A 22,730-nucleotide genomic window follows, 5' to 3' on the forward strand; every position below is an offset into this window, starting at 1 on the left:
CTACACTACGCAAACACTACAACACTACCCAAAACCCTAAAACACTACCCCCAGCATGACCCTACACTACGCAAACACTACAACACAACCCTAAACCCTAAAACCCTACCCCCAGCATGACCCTACACTACGCGCACACTACAACACTACCCTAAACCCTAAAACACTACCCCCAGCATGACCCTACACTACGCAAACACTACAACACAACCCTAAACCCTAAAACACTACCCCCAGCATGACCCTACACTAAACAACCACCACAACTCTACACTACACTAACACAACACTACACTACACAACACTACACTACACAATCACTAACCCACGAAAAAATTAACACAAACCCACTTACCTCTCTCGTCATCGTGGTTTTCACAACGCAAATGCATTTACCATACATGCCTTTAAAACGTAATTCTTTGTAAAGGCATGCGTGATAAATGCACATGCGTTTTGAAAAAATGCGGGATAATGGTATGCGAGTTCAATGACCTTGCGGGATAATGGTATGCGGACTAAAAGTCGGCGGGATAAAAAATGCGGGGAAAATGGCTGCAAACCATGATTAGCAGCAGACTTCCCTGGTGAGCACTAGCTTTACTACATTGATCTAATGAGCAACTAGAGTGCTAACATTCAGAATTTATGGCAAATGTGTGACACATCTGAATGCCTTCTTGATAGAACCAAAGTAAACAAGCATTGAAAATGCAATATATCTCGCCCTCGTTTAAGTTAAAGCCATTCTGTTTGTAATGAGGTGGCTTTTTAGCTTTGCTTTTATTAGTGTTTTTAAAACTTTCATGTAAATAACATGCATATGTATGCATATATGTATATGTATGCATGCATTTATATTTATATAGATATGCAGATTATATATGTTTATATATGTATATTACCTACTGGCGATAGCCAGTGAGTATATATAGTTAGGATTTTTTCTCTATGGGATTTCTGAAAATTCTATGTCTAATAACTTTGGCGTTTGTGGACGGAATTGGCTGAAATCTTCAGGAAAATGGCACAGTTTGTTTCTGAGCAGCCCCTGAAAATTTGGGGGGGTTTTGTCAAGGGGGGGCCGAGGAAAAAAGGGGGGTCCCAAAACGCGTTTTTCCCATTCATTTTTCCATAGGGCGGTTGGACTCACTTTTAGCTCGAACGGCTGAATGGATTTACATGAAACTTGGCAAAATTGTAGATATGGTTTGCCCGACGTGCCTTTGCTATGTCTCAATATATGTGCTCCAGTGGATTTTGAGAAATTAACGTTTAAAAAAATATATATATCTGTGACAGCGCTCCGGTTAGCGCCCCGGTTCGCGTACCTGACGCGTAACGGAACTTCGCGAAGCGAAGCTGATTGGCTCTCCGGTGTCTGTCAACATTCTAAACAGTCCGGAGCGGCCGCCATCTTGTCTCTCGGTAGGATCGAGAGACAAGATGTGGTGAAAAACGAAGGGGGAAATGAAGGAAAGTGGGCAAGGTAGACCCCTCCTGACCCCCTAGGATTAATGAGGGGGATATTAAAGTTCCCCGCGGGGCAAAAAATAATAAAAAATTTTTTTTTGCGATTTTACGCCGTAGAGGCGCGTCCCGGTACGCGAACCGGGCAGCTCACCGGGCAGCTAACCGGGCAGCTAACCGGCAGCGTAGCTGTCAACATTGTAAACAGTCCGGAGCGGCCGCCATCTTGTCTCTCGGTAGGTTCGAGAGACAAGATATGGTGAAAAAAGTAGGGGGAAATGAAGGAAAGGGAGCAAGGTAAACCCCTCCTGACCCCCTAGGATTGATGAGGGGGATATTAAAGTCCCCCGCGGGCCAAAAAAAAAAAAATATTAATTTTCGATTTTTCGCGGTAGAGGCGCTTCCCGGTACGCGAACCGGGCAGCTAACCAGCAGCGTAATGGGAGTCCGCCATCTTGTGTTTTGGAGCATCCGGTTCGCGTACCGGGTAGCGTCCCGGTAAGCGTAACAAGGGGAAAACCAAGAGAAACAGTAAAAAAAAAAATTAAGGGAATAGATTTCCAGCAAACTTGGCAAAATTGTAGGGACTGTTTGTTTGATGTGCCTTTGCAAGGCCTCAAGATATGTGCACGTGTGGATTTTGTGTAATTAAGGTTAAAAAAAAAATATATTTCTGTAAGCGTGCTCCGGCACGCTTACGTTACGGGTTTTGTTTGCGCTGCAGAGCCGATACGTCACGGTTATGCGACGTGTCATGAGGCGTCTCACGTGGCTACGTGATACGTCACGTAATAAAGAATATATTTTACAGCTATAGATATTAGCTTTTAAAAAACCAATGAAATTCACTGAAAAAACCATAGGTTATAGACCATATATAGTTAGGAATTTGCATTTACAAAACCTTGAAAATTCACTGAAAAAACCATAGGTTAGAGACCATATATAGTTAGCTGGACATTTTATTGACATAAAACCAATGAAATTCCATATATAGTTAGTTGCACTAACTATATATCGCGCACCCGCAATCCACTGCTGATGATGTCACATATTACATCATTCATGACATGGTCAGTGACATCACTGATGACATCACTGATGACATCTCAAATGACATCACTGATGACATCACTGATGACATCTCAAATGACATCACTGATGACATCATGACACACCAATACCAGTTACTACATACGCACTCACTGATTCCTACGTCTACACACACATTCACTCATTCACCCATACAATCACTCATACATACAGTCACTCATTATTACAACACTATCATATGCACTCATACACCTATGCAGACACTCACACACTGCCACTCATCCATGGAGTTACTCACACACCTAGTCAGTCCTGTAAAGAATCAATCACACTTCCATTTCCTTATCTATACAGTTAAACACAGAACACCATACTTCAGTGACATTACTGATGACATCACAGATGACATCTCAAATGACATCACTGATGACATCTCAAATGACATCACTGATGACATCATGACACACCAATACCAGTTACTACATACGCACTCACTGATTCCTACGTCTACACACACATTCACTCATTCACCCATACAATCACTCATACATACAGTCACTCATTATTACAACACTATCATATGCACTCATACACCTAGTCAGTCCTGTGAAGAATCAATCACACTTCGATTTCCTCATCTATACAGTTAAACACAGAACACAATACTTTTTCACACATATACAACACATACTTACTCTCTTATACAATCACTGATACAAGTACACATTGATATGCACAGAGTCACACACCTCCCAGCCAGCCACACACACACTCAGTCTTCCATACATCCACTCATTCTTCAATATGTAAAACATATTTAAACTTTACAAAAACACACAGACACTAGATGATGTCATCAGTTATGTCATCAGTGATGTCATTTGAGATGTCATCAGTGATGTCATCAGTGATGTCATTTGAGATGTCATCAGTGATGTCACTGACCATGTCATGAATGATGTAATATGTGACATCATCAGCAGTGGATTGCGGGTGCGCGATATATAGTTAGTGCAACTAACTATATATGGAATTTCATTGGTTTTATGTCAATAAAATGTCCAGCTAACTATATATGGTCTCTAACCTATGGTTTTTTCAGTGAATTTTCAAGGTTTTGTAAATGCAAATTCCTAACTATATATGGTCTATAACCTATGGTTTTTTCAGTGAATATATATATATATATATATAAATATATATATATATATATATATATATTGATATAACTACACGTGTATACATGCTACACATACAGATCTAGGCTCGGTACATTTAGGCAAATTATTTTAGGAATATGCAAGTGCTACTGTTTTTATCTGAACTGCTTATGTTCATCTTATTAACACTATGGTAGAAATGTATCTACTATTTACTATATTAGTACTTGCAAACTCTTTCTATGCTTCTATCTCCAATAGATTTTGGTACAGACCGTGATTGGAAACTGAGACATTATGCCAACTTGATATATTTTATCACATGCCCTTGTGGTCTCAGGTATGTTGGTATGATGACAAAAAAGGTTAAAACACATATGCCTGAGCACAAAAGCACACTAAGAGCAGGAAGCAGTTCAGCAGGCTAACTGCACATTTCTTGAAAGCAGGACACAATGCAAATGATTTCAGGTGGGTAGTCCTTGAGAAACCTACTATTACCCGTCCAATTGACAACACAACACAGTTTCTTTTTAGAAAAGAACACCATTGGATTTTCAGGTTGCACACCAACACCAACGGTCTAAGGATGAAATTCCCTGGTCTAGCCTAACAGACCTCACCACCACCTCTGGATGGCTGTTTACACTCCTGTTTTTAACAGCTGTGTTCTCATCACCCCCACCCATGAGGGACATTTGCTCCATGGGTCCCTGCCTACCCCATGTTTGGGTCACTATAGTTCCTCTTGGTTTAACAGGCCATTTTTTACACCTCCAATATGACTGCCCGCCCCCCTTTTTTGCCCACCCCTTTTTTACCTTTGGGCAGGCCTCATTTGGAGGTCACCGCTGCTCTTACTCCTGACCCTTGCTCTTTCTCAGGCAGGTTGTGCTACTGCGCTTTTCACATCTATTTGGTGTTCATTCTATATATGGTATTTTTAGGCCATTCAAAGATGGCTACCACGGCTTTATCCCCTGCTGCATGGCAAGAGCTTGACACAGTCTGTCACCCTGTTATAGTGTTTCCAGGAGGCGGAGTTACTACCTCCCGCGAGCACTTCTACCCTGTTGCCACTCAGCGTTCCTCCTCTTAATCCCAGGCACACTACCAGAGTGCACAGTACTCTTGGCTGAGGTAAGCATTTGTAGATCACCTGCCCTGTGTTCCCTTCTGCATTCGGCTGAGATGCACTCCTTGTCCCAGCTTGGGCCGACATATGTCTTGCTCTTGGTCGCTGCAAGACAGTTGTGAGTGATGGCCTGCCTCGCCCATGCATCATGTCATTTTTTGTAATATTTTGTTATTGGGTGTGTGCATTGACAAGGCCTTATCCTCCTGCATGCGTTCTTTCTAAGGGTGGGCGTAGTTTGCGAAGTAGCGCTACGCGAAGCTACACGAAGTGCACTTCGCACTACGCGAACTTCACGTAGCACTACGCGAGCTGCGTAGTAGCATGTTTGCACTGTGCAAGATGCATTTTCAATGATTGCACAGTGCAAACAAGCATCCGGCACTGGGCAATCATTGAAAACGGCATCTTGCACAGTGCGAGCTGTAGTTTTCTGCTGCTCGAGTAGATTTTTACTCGAGCAGCAGCTTTCTCAACGTGAACTGGTAGTTTCTCATGTCGAGCGGTCGCGAGCATGCATGACCACTCGCAATGAGAAACCTGATCTCCCAGCATTGAGAGTGTCGCCGGGATGTCATTTTGCTTGCTCGCGGTCGCGAACATGACGTTGAGGACCACAAACAAGCAAAAAATGACCGCTGCACTACGCTACGCTGCACTACGCGTATTCGCACTGTGCTACGTGCAGCTCGCATAGTGCGAAGTGGCGCAAACTTCACAAACTACGCGAGCGTAGCGTAGTGCTTCACCCAGGGTTACTTCTTTCTGCAGAATTGTTTGCCATTCACTCCCAGACATCCCGCATGTGCTGGGGTTTTCACGCAATCCCCTCACTGCAAAACACACCATATGGTGTAGTCGGGCCATGGTTCATTCACCATTTGGTGGTCTCTGCATCTTAGCCTGCTAAGGGGAACCTCAGCCTCTCCTTAGGTCAGAATGCATCGGCTGAACACCCCTCTTTGTGGTATTTGTGCTTATAACAGCTCCCAGTAGCATTTCGGTGTTTCTGAAGCCTTCTGTTTTGTATTTGGGTTATGGTTTATTATCATTTGTGATCTCTGAACTGAGCCTGCAATTGGGTACCTCAGCCTCTCCTTAGGACTCCATGCCCTTGCCTGATACCCATCTTTGGGGCATTTGTTGTCATAAGAGCTACCATTAGCATTTCAGTGTTTGTGAAGCCTGCTGCTCTGCTTCGCTAATGACCAACAATGTTGATCTGTGTTTTCAAGCATGCCACTTACAGTTCTTTCTATGCCTCATCATTGTGCATTACATCATGTTCATCTTTGCACACTTTTCAGTAGTTAATGTATGTATATATGATAAACATGCACTTTTTACCGATATTGATTTAATCGAGTCAACTATATATACCTTTTTATCCACCTATGACTGTGAATTACAGCCACACTTGCCCCCCGACCTCTTCTTTAGGTTCTCCGAACCCTACTTGAGTGCGCCAAGGATGAGTTGCTACTAGCTCCCCCTAAAAGTCGGGTAAGTTTTGGAACAAGCTTTTCCATTATTACCAGAGCCACTGCATTTTTATGAACTATATCTATTGGCACAGCATTAAAGGAGTGTCATTTTAATGTCTTTCATGCTTGTCATTTAACACTTTTTTTTATTTATAGGGACGCCGCTGAACATCAGCCCACCATGAGTAATGCACCAATTTATCAGTTTTTTGTATCCTTTGCACACTGACTGAAATTGGTACGGTGTCAAGTTTTCACAAACTTTTCTTTTCATTAGGTCCTGAAGAAAGTCACGGCACCTCTGCGTAGGGCACCAAGGCTGAAACATGTCAACTCTATAACCACACCGAACCATGCAAGGTTGCATTTTCCAGGCAAGGATTGTACACCAATTTTAGCCCTGACCCCCGGATGTTCTATTAAAATTGAGTGTAACATCCACTATCCTGCACACGCTCCCTTAACACCCAGCTCGTCAGAAGGTGTTAGTATGTCTCTTGTCACCTACAGCTAAAACATCCCTGAGCTCCTCTCTTACAGTGAGGGAGTTGTAGCCCGCACTGCGACCCAGCTCGCAGTGCGAGGTGGTTCCCAATGATGAAGCATGCCACCTACAGATGGTTGTGGAAATTCGTCCTATCTCTTCTCCTTTCTGTTTTTGACCAAGGGTGGCCCATTTTTGTGTCTTTAGAACACATTGTAGGTGAGTCATCACCTGCTGGTCGGTAAATCTCCTCAGGCTTTCTATGTGTATATAAATCTGTACAGCCTATGTTGTAGGCCTTTCACAGTCTCCTTGGACAATTTGTCCACGTGGGCTCACGCATAAGTCTAATATAGTTGACCATTTGTTTTCCATCACCCTCTCTTGGGTGTACGCACCTTCTTCTCAAGACCATGGCAGACCTCATAGGCTTGGAATTTGACAACTCTATAGTGAAAGATGTCCTCAATGCCCCTAGTCTACTTGATACACTAATCTCACAAACAATCACAGAATCAGATGATTGGAACAAACTCCTGACCCTGAAGCAGACACACACACAGACTTTAACGCACAGAGCCATTATGACTGAATCTTAGAGGCAACTGTGCTCCCAATGGCTTGATAGATACAAATTCCCCAAGATTATTCTTGGAGGATAAATCCTTCAGGAAGGACTGGTCCCTGATAGCGTGGCACTGCACTATTTATGGGCTTATCCTGATCATCAGTACTGCAAAAAGATATGCTGATGCCATACTTATTGAGATCCAAGTTCTTGAAGCCCAGATTAAAGCTACCAACTCCCTGAGCCTATAAAAAAAAATCTTTGAAAAAAAAAAAAATAAAGAGCTTAAAAAAGTTTGCTGGCATCTAAGATCAAGAAATTCCAAAAGGACCTGGCCTGCTGCTTCTCTATGGAAAATATTTACCCTTACTCGTCAGATGATTTCAAACCGCCTTCATTTAACCAACGGGGACGTGAATTTGCATCCGGTCATTCATCATCAGGATCAGGACAATAATCAATGGATCAGGAGTCAGGATCCAATGACTCGGAGTATGGAACAATGGTGGCGACCGAGACCATGGGCGTACCCGATGCCACCTTTTCAACACTCAGCTGCACAGTTTGCTCATCCACCACAACCTGTTTACCACAAACCTTTTTTAGAACAGGGCCGTGGATGCCCAAGGGGCAGGAGAAATCTCATGCCCTGGTCCACTGGGAAGAATCGCCTTCAGCTTGGACTACTCGGAGCGCGAACAAGACTACGCCCCAACCAGGGACAGGCAGGGAAACAACATGATAGCTTTCATGAACATCGTCCATATCATCACAAACGACATGGAACAGGAAACCAATGACGACTCAGATGAACATGCAAAAAATGTAATTGCAAATCCTAGCCAACGTCTGTGGGATCCTGTGGGGACCAAACATCTGCCTTGGTTACATTCCCACCTATGAGGGTGACCCGTTCCTAATAAACCAGGATATCACCCAGTTCTTCATGAAAGTTAGACCCAAGTTCTTCTTTTCTACTGATACTGACGCAGTAACTGGGAACATGGAGCTAAACACCAATCTCAGTAAAAAGTCAAACTTTATGCCACTGATGTAGCAAGGGTTTGCACATAAGCAACTTGCTCTGATTTAATCCTCTCATAAAACCTCGTAATACATTACTAATAACATTTGTATTACTAATTTTACACAACATTTTACACTTACTAGAAAAGGGGAAAGCTTGCCTATGTATTTGACTAACAAGTAACCAGAGTTCAACTAAAATGGCTGCTAAACGCAGGAAATTGAACTGCCCATGTGTCAGCTGCATGACGTCTTAACGCTTGGAGGGAAAGCTTTGCTTCTGTGCAATGAGAGCCAACATGGCCGCTTAAGAACTCACATGCTAAGCATCTGCTCCGCTGAAACTAAAATTGTGTTATATACTAAATGCTAATGCATTAATAGTCTTTTTAATCAAATGGGCTTAGAGTAGAGATAAGTGGTATACACTAAAATCATCTAATTTGAATCTAACATCTAGTCTTTTTGACCTTTCTGTTAGTTCGCGTTTGGTCCTTAAGGAGAGCTAAGGGCAGGCACGCCATGTGACATCCACCCGCATGCGTAGTGAAGACAACTCTGGAGTCATGAGCTCAAGTCTTGGAACCCGATCAAGGACACCCTCTTAACTTGTCCTGGGTAACAGCTGAATATCCTGAAGGCTAAATGGACAAATGTACAAACTGTATACAGTGTTGATAATCCATTATGAACATGGGTGGTAAATAAAGCTTTGGAGAAACAAATTAATGGATGGGACCATGAGACAAAGGTCTTAAGAAAAAGTATTAAACTTAGCATGGTGTGATGATCATTCCCCTTGGTTTGCCCAATCAGAATTAGGAGTTTCATAAAGATGAAACATTTAGGGGTGGAACATGCCATTAAGAAAGTATAATTGGGGTAGTTAGTTAGATCCAATAGCTCAATCGCTGCCAGAACACTGAGAGGTAGAGATGACGTCCGAATGCCTAAAGAAGCAGACTTAGAATTTTCAAACAAATAAAAATACGAAGAAGATTTGCAGAAGAATCAAAGAGTTAATAGAATTAGAAAGAAGAGAACAGAAGAACTGAGGGGGGAATTAGTACCAGAGAGGGGTGAGACGCAGGTGTCAAATCCAGAAGAGGTTACCTGTCCTATCCTATTCCTGTCCTGAACCTATCACCTGAATTTTCTCTAAGGGGCCCACAACTCTTGGCCAGAGGGGTCTGATCTTGCACCATCCTAGGTAAATATAAATGTATGTATTGTGTCAATGTATGTATTCTCTCTTTCTGAGGTACCCGTTATTAAATTATCGTTTTCGACTCATACCTCTTCGGAATGATGGAGTTAACACTGTAATTTGAATTTGATTCTCCTGGTAAAATTCAGATAAACTTTTAAACTTAACTGAGCCTGTGGTTATTTAATGAATAAAACATGTAAATGTTTAAATGTCATTAATTACCAACTCTTATTCAACTAAAATAGATCCATGGGAAAAGAAAGGGCTTAGTATTAAATAGGCTCAAGTCTGGGAGGCAAATGGATATATAGAATTTAGCCCTAAAATTGATGCCCAGTGGGATTTCATCGACCTGATTAAACAAGTGAGTGTGGTTTATGGGCCTGGATGAGTATTTAGTGAATATTGTCCGCAGGTTGGAGTCCCGCTGGATCACCACCACCCCCACATGATCCCTCCTGAAGTCATTACTTTTGAGAAGACAGTCTGAAAAGATCTTAACAAGGAACTCATTAACAGGAATCCTGTGTTTAAGAACCTCTTGAGATTGGAACAAGAGGCCCTAGAGAGGCTGACAAAAGACGATTTGATAACCATAAAGCCCGCAGACAAGGGTGAGCATTGTTGTGATGGACACCTCTGCCTATCGGGAGGAATCCCTAAGACAACTGGTGGATTCCAACACTTACAAACGACTCAGGACGGACCCAACCAAGAGGCTACTCAATATCACATGAGACCAGATCAATGAGGTGAAGGAAGAAGGGAGGATCACTACCAAGTTGGCTGATTATCTCGTAAATACCAATCCTGTGATCCCTTACTTCTATATCCTCCCCAAGATGCAAAACCCACCAAGACCCCCCTGTAAGACCCATCATTTCAGGGATTGCCTTCCTCCTGGAACCACTTTCCAAGTTTGTGGATTTCTTTCTCAGACCAATTGTCAAAGGGATGCCTACCTTACTTCAAGAATCTAGTGATGGTCTACATACTCTAGAAGGTCTGGAGTTTAACAGAAATACTGATTACCTAGTCTCCTTTGACACATAATCCTAATACACATGCCTACCACAAGATCAGAGAATACACACAGTTGAGACTTTCCTAAACAACATTGACCTGGATACCATCACCCCTGTGTCATGTAACATGACCTGTGTCACCCTGGCCATGCAAGAAAACTTTTTCCAATTTGAGGACACATTGTTCTTGAAGATTTTGGGTACTTCAAAGGGCAGCACCTTCGCTACAATCCTGGTGAATTTGTATATTCATTTGATTGAACAAGACACGATCCTGACATCGATCAACCCTTTTGAGTTAAACATCCATCTCTGGAAAAGGTACATCAACAATATTTTTGTGGTTTGACAAGGCAGCAGGGAAGAGATTGAGAACTTTCACCTCTGGCTGAATTCTTGTAAAAAATTCCTAAAATTCCCTTGTGAATTCGCGAAAGATAAACTACCCTTTCTTGACCTCCTGATCTACACTACAGAAGATGGGCTAGGCATAGAATTAATTTAAGAACCCAATGGAAAATAATTATCTGCTTTGTACAAGCCACCATCCTAAATCCCTACAGGACAATTTGCCTTTTGGCCAATTTCTAGGGATACGGCCAACTGCTCCGAAGTGGTCAAATACATGAAACATTCATCTACTTTGGCAGGACACCTCCTGGACCAACAGTATTCCCAGTCTTTGGTTCAAAAATCAATGAAGAGAGCGCACAACAATTGTCAGCAAGATCACTTGGAGCCAAAACCTACAAAACCTACAAAAGAGAATACTGATAGACTGATCACAGAAAAAAACTAAGGTTTCAGGGACCCTGATCTATCTATCTATCTATCTATCTATCTATCTATCTATCTATCTATCTATCTATCTATCTATCTATCTATCTATCTATCTATCTATCTATCTATCTATCTATCTATCTATCTATCTATCTATCTATCTATCTATCTATCTATCTATCTATCTATCTATCTATCTATCTATCTATCTATCTATCTATCTATCTATCTATCTGTCTGTCTGTCTGTCTGTCTGTCTGTCTGTCTGTCTGTCTGTCTGTCTGTCTGTCTGTCTGTCTGTCTGTCTGTCTGTCTATCTATCTATCTATCTATCATTCTATCCATATATCTATCTATCCATCTACATATATATATATTCACTGAAAAAACACAGGTTTCAGGGACGTTATAGTTAGGAATTAGCATTATAAAATCTTGGAAATGCACTGAAAAAAACAAAGGTCACAGGGACATTATAATTAGGCTGACATTTCATCTGTACAAAACCAGAGAAATTCAGCCATCATAGTTAGCTAAGCTAACCATAACTTGGGCCCCCGCAATGCACTGCTTATGACCTCAGATATTACATCAATCATGACATGGTTAGTGACATCACTCATGACATCACTGATGGCATCTCAAATGACATGACTGATGCCATTATCCAGTGATTGTGAGCAATTCTAAAAAAGTTTATGTGTTACAAATATATAACAAGGAGTTTAGATGAATCAGTGGGTGTATCAGTGCCTGTATTGAAGAGTTAATAGGTGCATGACTGACTGTATAAGTGAGAGATTAGGTATCTCAGTGGATGCATGGTTTACTGACTTAGTTATCTGAATGTCTGGATCAGTCGGTCAGTTGTGTAAATGGCTGCTTGGGTTGGTTTGTAGATACATGAGTGAAGTTTGGTTTATTGATCAGTTAACTGAGTACCTGTAAGGTTGTATGGGTGGGTGCAAGGGTTTGTGACTGCCTACATGGGAGAGTGACTGCATGAGTCAGTGGGTGTATGGGTTAATCAGTATAAGTGACTGAGTGTGTCTATGGCTGTGTCGGCGAGTGAATCGATGTGTCAGTGGTATATGGATGAGTAAGTGGATATGTAAAAGACAGTATATGTAAGTGTTAGAGTATATTAGTCTCTCTATGTGTGAGTGAAGGATTCTGATAGTAGCTGTATGGATTAGTGAGTGGGTGTGTGAAGGTCCGTATGAGTCAGTGATTATATGTTAGCATCTGTATGAATAAGTGAGTGGATATGTGTATAACTTTATAGATGAGTAAATGTCTATCTGATTCTCTCTCTAGGTCAGTGAGCAGGTGAATGATTAGCTATATGAGTGACTGGCAGTGTGTTAGTGGCTGTATGGCTATATGAGTGGATATATCAGTGGCTTTATTAGTGAGTAAGCAGGTGTATGAGTGGCTGCATGGTTGACTGAGTGGATGTGTGTGTAGACCTATGACTGTGAATCAGTGAGTGGGTATGTACATACTGGATTGAGTATGTCAATGGTTTTGGAAATGGCGGTGTGAAAGTTGGAGTGGGTGTTTATCTCCAGCCACTTCAGATTACTCTGTGGTCAACTGGACTTTCCTGGAGTAAGGAGTGTTTCTGTTGTTTTGTCCTAGCAGCAGGAAAACCGGTGCTCGTCCACCTGATCCTTGTTCTAGTCATTCGATACCTACCAGGGGTAATTCAGTCATTTCTTGATGCAAGGTCTTCTTTATTCAGGTGTTGCATCAGCAGGTCCAGCAATGTTCTTATGAGGTGATGGTAATGATTCAGTCTTACCCGGTGCAGGAGCGAGTGACAGGAGAATGTCCAGCACCTAAACCTAAGCATTTTCTTACCTTAATCTAACATCCTTTTGCAATGTATCCGCTATTGTGAAAATTCACAAAAGCTCCAAATCCAATAATGCTATCCCATGCTTTAATCAGAAGATAATCTGCCTCCCTCTTATCCCCCACCCAATTAGATTTTGTGGGAAAGTGCTCTTTTTGTGTGGTCAACCCCACACACATTTTTCTCCAATACTGATGGTTTCAACTGTAAAAGTGCACAGGATCCTGCTATGAGGCCTCAGTGCCGGTGCCCTCTCCCTAAAACTGATACATGTAAATGGGTAACCCCAACAGGGCAAGGATGTTAACCCTCTTATAAGTCCCTGGTAAATTGTACTAGTTGTACTCAGGGCATGAGAGTTAAAGGGGTCACCAGGGCCTGAAGCACTGTTTGTTCCACCCTGAGGGACTCAAGTAAACAGATGATAGCAATCCTGCCATTGTAGATTGCAAGAGCATTGCAAACTTTTCGAACAAGACTTTACCCTCAGCATGTGTGGCAAGGCCTAAGTACTAGTTTTAATATATGTCAGTCACTCCTAAGGAAGGGCTCCTGTGCCCAGGAAGCAGGATGCATTATATTAAAGGTGAGGACATATAAGTGCATGCTTATATGTCCCTACAGTAGCCTTTCCATTAAGTGATCACTGGCCCTTATGATTACATGGGCTGGCACCAGGGCAACCTCAAGGTTGCCAGCTCCCTTATGGTAAAGCCAGAATCTGACATGTTTGGTATTACACAACTTGCCTCATCACCCCTGACATAGTTCTCTTCTCAGGGTCAATGTGGAATGCACCCAGTTTGCTACCTTAGAGGTTCCCCACCTGGTTGCCCCAGCCTTCCATGTGCTCTGGCAGAGCAACCCAAAGCTGCTGCTGCCAAGACAGGAATATGATCTTTTGCCAGGAGGTTTGAACTCTCTTAGTAGACAGAAACAATGACCTTGATGGGAAGGAGGTAACTCCTCCCTTCCTAGTGGATGGTAGGCCTGGGCAGTCAATTCCGTTCCCCTTGGGGAATTTAGGTAATTTCACGTTCCACAGAGAACTAGGAATTGCCAAAAATTATGCGATCCACGGCATAGTGGAATTTTTTGCTTGTTTGCGCTTTCAAAATGCGTGCTCTCAAGATATTAACTCCCGAGCACGCAAACAGCGTACGCGAACAGGAAAAAACATCGCGAACAGGTGGAACAAGCAATTCCACGTGTTCACGGAACTCTGCATGCTCGTGGAGATTTTTTACTGTTTCATGGAGTTTTGCATAGCGTGACTATGCAAATTCTGCCCACCCCTAGTGGATGGTTAGTGAAGTGGCCCGCAAGGATATGAGCTTCAAAGCTCACTCCACCACTAATATGCAACCAGGAGCCTCACAAAGGAGGAAACAGCTGTCCCCCTGTACTGAGGCACATTTGCACCCAGGCAGGTAGGAACATTATGTAGTCAGCAGATATACACCCCCAGAATGATTGCCACAGCCCTAGGGTGGTCTACCTGGTCTGTAAAGCTAAAAAATGTTTTCAAAAGTGGCAGAATAGAGCGTTCTAGGTAGAAAAGGCCACACACATATCTCTGGATGTAGTCACCTCGGGGCGGATTAGTCACTGGAGCTAGTAGCCCACTGACAAGTCGCTGCCAAGCCCTGAACACCCCTAAATCTAGGATTTAATGGGGACCCCTAGTACCAGAACCTCAGTTCTGATTCAAATTGCAAGAGTGGGCACAGCAGAGACCCGGGGGTCCTGTACAAATCAAAGGTATGATATTCTGCACCTGTGGCAACCATCCTAAAACTGCATGACTTGGACTCGTCCCAGGCCAAAGACCACTTCTCCCAGAGAGAGGGACCCATTTGAGAGCCAAAAGAGCTCCATACTCCCGTGGCCTAATCACACAAGTCCCCTGCAGTTCACAGGTAACAACAACCAAAGAATCACTGGGCATCAGGCCCTCTGAGGGAACTGCCAAAAGTGGATGGTTCAGTGCATTGTAAAAATAGTGATCCTGCCCTAGAGCAAGTTTCAGGCAGTTATGGCCTAAGGCAGTATGGCCTTACTGTTGTCAAGGCTTGTTAGTGCCCACTCCAACAACCAACCCCTTTAATCGAAACTTCACCATGCGGGAAAACCACAGAAATTTCCACCAACCACAGCCGTGGCCCATTGCTGATGTTTTGGACCCGTTTACACGCCAGTACTGTGTAATTGGTAAAACCAGCTCCCCTGTGGCTCCTGCTTCAGCAGCAGGGACAGCCAGAATAATTACGCACAAGGGCCTCTCGAGCCAGGTAAAGTTTAACTGACTGTACTGGCATAGTCCTGGGACCTGCATCTCCTTAACCCCTAGTGGGTTCCATGCAACTCAACCTGCAAGTGACTGATTGTCACTAGTACTTTTTACCACTGACCACAATGCTAAAGTTTTACAGCATCCATTTGCATGGATTTATTTTCGCTTCTAAAATCCATAACTCCGGTTGTACTTATCTGATTGACTTACGTTCGTGTCTAACTTTAAATAAGTATCTGCTTTATTTTTATAAATGGGTGTTGGAGTTCTTTCGGTCATGTCAATTCCTTATCAACCATGTTGGTAATATGAAATGCTTAACACGTATTCCTCTTGTAAAGACTGACTGCTCTTTGCCGCACTAACAGGACTGAGCTAAGGATTTATTATTGTTAATACAAGCACCATCTTTGGGGCATTTTGAAAGAATTACTTAGAGAATCCTAACCAGTCTTATTACATAGTACTCTAATTTCTTTCATCAGTGTTACAGTGGTGGGATACTAAACTTATATTTCACAGTACCACTTGGTTCTGCAGAGGCCAACGAGGGAGAATGAAATAAATAATCAATTTTCCCTTGTGGTCATCTATCGAAGTCCCCCCCACCCAGCCTGACCATACCACCGACGTTACCTGCACAGGCTGCAACTGCTTGCATGTGTGACACCTGTGACCTTACTTGCACTGTGAGGTATTCCCCGCCTACATTTCCTAGGCTAGATACTGCTGGCTCACCTTTCACAAATTGCACATGGCCGAATGTCATCCAAAACTGCCATATTTAGTGCAAGGGCTTTCGATGTTGTCGAACCAGGACAAATCTTGCTAAATCTTGTGCTGCATTATTTTCTGCCCCTTTTGTAATGCAGTACTACAATTTTGTATGAAGTGCTTCAGTGTTGGGCCAAATAAGGAGTCGACTAGGGTTTTTTTGGCAGAACATTGGAAATACACTTTCACAGTGACCTTGAGCTAGATCACAATAAAACCCCCATAAGATATAATGATTCGGCTTTACAGTATTCTGTTTATTAGGTATAGGTTAAGGTCTAGTTGCTGTGTGTTGCATTGCAAAAATGCATCACAGAGCAGCTGAATGAGGCAAATTATACCATCTCACAACAGACTATGTTGAAGGGCAAATTTCGAGGGCATCATGACAATCCAATTGATGCAAGGGCCCGGTTCATCAGTATATGCATTTAGAAGCAACTCTGGTGTGGTCTCTTAGGGCCATCCTGCTGAACTCACATGTCACTATAGTGCATGACAGCAGGAACTCATAGCAGAAGAAATATGTTGAGTTTATTTGCAGGTTGTACCATATCCTTGCACACGCACACCCTCGTATAACAAACTAGCCACTGCAGCTAATATCACAAAGGAGCTGCAAAAGGACAAAGCTTTTGAGATCAGAATAATGTGGGATCATGCACAATGGCATATACGTGTCTATGTTATTTAAATTTGTAGAGCACAGGCAAATAACCGAAAGGTGTCAAGGCTCCATTCTATAAGCCTCAGATGACCCTTCCTCAGTTATAACTTTTTTAAAAATGCAATGGAATGACAGATGGCACCAGAATGACCATATGTTTCTGCTCTTGGAGTTTCTGCTTCAATCAATCTGAAACAAGATAATTAAATACTTTGAAATCTGTATCTTTGTGTTGGATCTATGAGTAAAAGGGCAAATTTGTTGTCTTTCTTTGCCATACAGACACATGTACTAGTCTCAGCAACATAATTTAAGCATATGAGACTACAAGGTGCCTTTGAAGCATGCACTTTTTCTAATGGTAGATTGAATAAAAGGATAGGGAGGATAAAGGAGGTACCAGATGCAGCACTGCCTGTCATGCCTGAGGGGAATAGTGGTATGGGATAAAAGCATGGATCTGAACACATAACTGGGGTCAGTTCAACCCATGGAAGGACATATCTGCCCTCATGTCTGCTGGACCTAGCTCTTTTTGCATGGTCCATCCCAGTTTTTTTCCTTCTGTTGCTGAACACATTTTTGTTGACGTTAGGACTCTTTGCACATTTTCCCTTCTAACCAGTGCTAAAGTATGTACGCTCTCTCCCTAAATAAAGGTGCAATTGATATCTACCTGGTTAATACACTTAATTTACTTGTAAGTCCCTAGAATTTGGTACTACATGTACCCAAAGCATGTACATTAAATTGTGCATCCAGCTAAAGTAACCTCTTAAAACATGCCTGTCACTGCAGACTGTTGTGCAGTTTTGAACTGGCATTTTGACCAGGCAAATTAAATCTTTTGCCAGGCCTAAACTTTTCTTTTGAATACTTATGAGTTACTCCCAAGGTAGGCTCTAAAGGCTCATAAAGAAAGTGCATCGTAGGGCATGTGTGCTTAAGTATAACATGTCCTGGCAATGAAAAACTCCTAACGTCATTTTTCACTTGTGTAAGGCCAAAATTTCACACTGACTATCATTGGACTACCTTATTATATTTAATAAGCGATAACTTTGGATTAGGAACTGATAGAGATATGCTGTTTTACACTCAAATGAATTGTAATTTAAAATCCTCTTTAGTAGTAAATTTTGATTTTAAATCACAAATCTGAAAATACTACTTTTAGTAAGTTGACATTTTCTTCTCCTAACCATTTGTGCCTTATGTCAGTGTCCTGGGTCACATGACTGTGAATGGCGGCTCTGCTGATAGGGATTGTCTAAACGTTCCCGACAGTGACTCAAATGGGGCTTAGGTGTGGACAGGATGGGCCAGCCTGGTAGAGCGACTGGGGATGAGCTGTACCTGACCTCACTTACACTTCAAAGGGCTTTGCCTCATGCACACACACAAATAAATCTGACACCAGACATGTGTGGTCTTTTGCCACCCAACATTTTGGAGCCTTGACAGGGGAAGGGGAGAACTTTCCAGAACCAGATATGGGGATGGGACAGGGAGCACTCACCCCCCTCCTCCCCACAAAGGCTGGCACCTGGTATAATTGTCTGTGGAAATTTTAGAAAAGGTATGGCCCTGCTGCCAGATGTCTGCACTGCTGCTTGGAGGACTGCATGGCATTCTTAGAAGGGAGACTGGACCTGTTTGCCTTCATCCCAGGCTAATCAGAGTTCTCCAAGGGTCCAGTGGCCTACCTCCTGTGTGAGCTCCAGGGACATAACAAGCTTGAGAGGCCTCCCTATAATTGTCCTGCAGCACTAAACCTCCAGGACCTGCAACTGACCAGCTTGAGCCTGCTTCTGGCTTCTGCTGGAGTGAGTCCATGATCCCCAAGAGGAGTCGTCCCAGGTCTCGCACCCTTTGCTGAAGTTCTCCTACCTGCCTAACTGTGGACTCCATTAAATCTGATGCAGCTCGAATCATGACCTCGCATCACAGCCCTGTGCAGCTCCTGACAGGCAGCCACGTTGGAACCAACACAGTGTGATACAACTTGATGCAGGACCTCAAATTGTAGTCCTCGATGCTTCTCGTCTGAACTGATGCAGCAAAATGCAATTTGATACAGGCCTTTTCATCGCAGCACTTTGTAGCACCCCACCGCACAGAGATACACCTCACATTAAGAATAGAAGGTACAATTATCAGCAGGAATAACATAATCCTTGTCAGCCTGCAATGGTCAGCCTGCACTTATAACTTTGTCCAGAACTGACACAAAGAGATAACCACAGTTAGCTCTTTCTGTTTTTGACACTATGCTTACCTAAACATTTTAATTCTGATATCAGTTTTTACTGGCTGAATTTATGTGGTTCCGGGATAATTTTATTTATTTAAATTTACTCTATTTTTCTAAATTCATTTGGGATCTTTCTTGAGTTGTATTGTCACTTTATTAGTGTTCGTGAGCTGCATAAAAACTTCACACATTGCCTCTAAGTTAACCCCAAGAGCTTTGTGCCAAGCTACTAGTGGGTTAAGCACAAGTTAATTTTGTAACTTTTGTGGTTGAAAATGACAAGAACTGTGGTTGTTGCCTAAGTGGGCCTTCAATTCTCCTTAACTAATAACCCCAGTTTCTTTCAATGTCAGTAACATACACTTCGGGCGTGACCCAATATCAGCAGGCTACACTTTGGGCACTCATGAGTTGTTTGGCAGACTCCTGTTTGGGTTGCAATTGTTAATTTATTTAATGATATACTCTTTTATGGTCTGGGCAATTAAGGCTGTGCAGACCTTTCCACCATGGGTTATCTGATTTATGGCCAACATGCCTTCCCTTCAGTCATTAGTCGCATTAAGTAGCCACTATAGCTTTATAAGTTGAGGCCCAATTATGCAGCATTTGCTTCTCAACCTCACAATATAAGAGACATATGGGACAACAGGGCCTATATTACATATAAGGTGCACCTCCCAACTATGTGACATACCCCCTTTAACTGGGCGCAGAATAGAAAGTGCACTGTTATGGTGAATGCACTGTTATCTGTGCAGACGCCAAATCGAACTTTCTCTAGGAATAGCACATCAGTAAAATACTATACCGGATGTTTAACCACTGGTCTAACTTGCACTGCAGAATTAAACCTGACCTACGTTTCAAAGGAGAAGGTAAAGTAGTTCTGCACCTGTCTACAGGAGGGCTGCCTGGTGGGTCTTTGAGACGCACAGTACTCCAAGGGGCACCATGGGAGGGCACATACTCTGTGCCACTGTTAGACTTTAACATCTTTTGGCGTGTTTCCCTTGTCTTTTTTTTTTCTGACCACCTGGTTTCGACTCAGTTTTTGCTGGTTTATTGTCTCTGCACACTTTCTCGCTGCTGTTCAGTGTTACAGTGCAAGTGCTCCTGTTGTAAACTGTGTTATGAACTGGTGTTTCCATGATTGGCACATTGGATTTACTGGTAAGTCTCTAGTAAAGTATACTGAGTGTACCAGGGCCTGTCAATCCAATGCTATTGGTTGGCTTGCAGCATAGTTGTGCCACCCACAGAAGTAGCCAGTAAAAACGTAACTCAGACCTGCCACCGCAGAGTCGGCGCACAGTTTGTAACTGCCGTGTCGACCTGGCAAGTGCACCCACTTGCCAGGCCCTAAACATTCCCTTTTCTGCTTGTTAGTCACCCTTAGGTAGGCCCAATGTACCCCTGTGGGCAGGGTGCAGTGTTTGTGAAAGGTAGGACATGCCCTGGTGTGTGTGGCATGTCCTGATAGTGAATTACTGTCAATTTCATTTTTCACTATTGCAAGGCTACCTGTTCTCATAGGACAGAATGGTGAGTTTTTTTATAACATCTTATAAACATAACTGGGCTTGGGAACTAGGTAGAAAAATAAGTTTAGTATGCCTCAACTCAAAATCTAAAATTGCATTTTTAGTGAAGGTGATTTTTACCTTCTGTGTTCGAAAATACCACTATTTGAAAGTAGATAATTTCTTGCTCAGCCATCCAGTAGGCCTCTGCTGGGGTTGTGGATTGACTGGGTATTTGGATGACAGGGGCTGAAGAGGAGCCATGGCTCCAGCTAGTGTAGGTGGGTCAGGAAAGGGCTGAATAGACTTGGGCTGCAATAGGGTAGGGGGAGGAGATTTCCTTTCACCTGAATGGACTTGTTCTGCTAATGATAATGCAGTCTCCCCCTCCTGCTAGAATGCCACACCAGAGAGGGCAGAACTGTTTCTGGCTCTGAGAGGACAAAGGATTTTGGGCTTTAAAAAGTGGGGCCCAAACCCCTGACCTTTAGAACTCCTTTGGACCAAGAAGAAGAGATGAAGTAGCTATGATGAGGAGTTTCAACTTTGCTGATTGCTTTGCTGTGTTGGCCTGCAGTGGCTGCTTCTATGTTGGGCAATGAAAGGACTGGACTGAACTTTCTGCAATCTATCTTTGTGAGTTTCTCCAAGGGTTTGAGGTAACTATGGGTGAAATTTGCAAATTCGTGGTACGCAAATTCGTGCGAAAGCGAGTTCACGTTCCGCATAATCCGCGAATTTGCGGATTTTCTTTTTTTGCGTGTTTGCGGGGTACTTTGCATGTTCGCGGGCCGCTTTCAGCGCACCGACCGCGAAGTTACCCATGCGGTTGTACATGGGCGCGGCCATCTTGTTTGCGTTGCATATTTCCGTTTCCGGGCACTAGTTGCATTCTCGCGTTGTGCGCAGGGCGCGATTAAGTGGTCGCGTGCGTTTTTGTGTGCTCGCGGTCGAAATATCGCGCAAACTTACCCACGCGGTCCTCAATGGGCCCGGCCATCTTGTTTTTCATTCATTGCTATGGTTCTGGGCATGCTTTTTCAATCCTCCCCTAATATTTGCAATCCTTTGTTTCTTTGAACTTTTTTTGGATCTTTTTTACTCATTATCTATCCCTCTCATTTTCTACATCTATATTTTGTTTTTTTTCTACTTTTGGTTACTTTAAAACTACTTTTTTAACTCTTTTCTCGTATTTACTTTTTCTCTATTCTCTTTCTATTATTTCCATTCCTGTCCAGGACCATGGCAAAGGGAGCCGGGAAGAAGAAGGGGAAGGGTCCCGCACCCGGTACCCGGCTCCCTTGCGGGCTATTAAGGGCGGAACAAGTAGTAGCCAGGGATATCTTCAGCGCGGTGGAGGTGGCCACACTGATTTTCTACGTCCAGCGCCACCTCCCCAAGACCGTGGCAGCAGGGGGCAGGCCCGGTTCAGGGTATGGCCTCCGGGAGTGTCGCCAGCTGTGGGATAAGGTGTGCCGGGCCATGCGTAGGGAGTCGGGGGTCCGGCGCACCTACCATCAGGAGACGCATCGGTGGGCTGACCTCCTTGACCAGGAGCAGGACCTGCTCCACCTGCTAGACATGGAGATCCCTGGCCTTGGTGAGTAGGTATTTAATAACTACTTTGTTTTCTTCTGCTCTGTATTATATTGCTAATATATGTTTTTCCCGAAGAGCAAGAATGCTGCCGATACGATTACATTGCAGGTAAATTCATGTTTAAATATCTTCTGTGATTGCAGGTGCTCGCCTGCTCAGTGGCGTTGCTCCAATGCTTACTTGTTTGCAACTTTGTGCTCATTTGAGCAGAACTGCGTAATGCTAGAGAGACTAGAGACTCAAGTCTAGTCCTTCCTTTGTACTCCTGCTGCCACTAAGAAGAGATAGTGGTGGATGATAGGTTGAGTGTATTATGACTTGTTATTTAGTAGAAGGACATTTTTTAGTGGTCTGCAATCAAGAT

This window comes from Lissotriton helveticus, chromosome 11 (assembly GCF_964261635.1).
Source record: "Lissotriton helveticus chromosome 11, aLisHel1.1, whole genome shotgun sequence".
Classification (NCBI taxonomy): domain Eukaryota; kingdom Metazoa; phylum Chordata; class Amphibia; order Caudata; family Salamandridae; genus Lissotriton; species Lissotriton helveticus.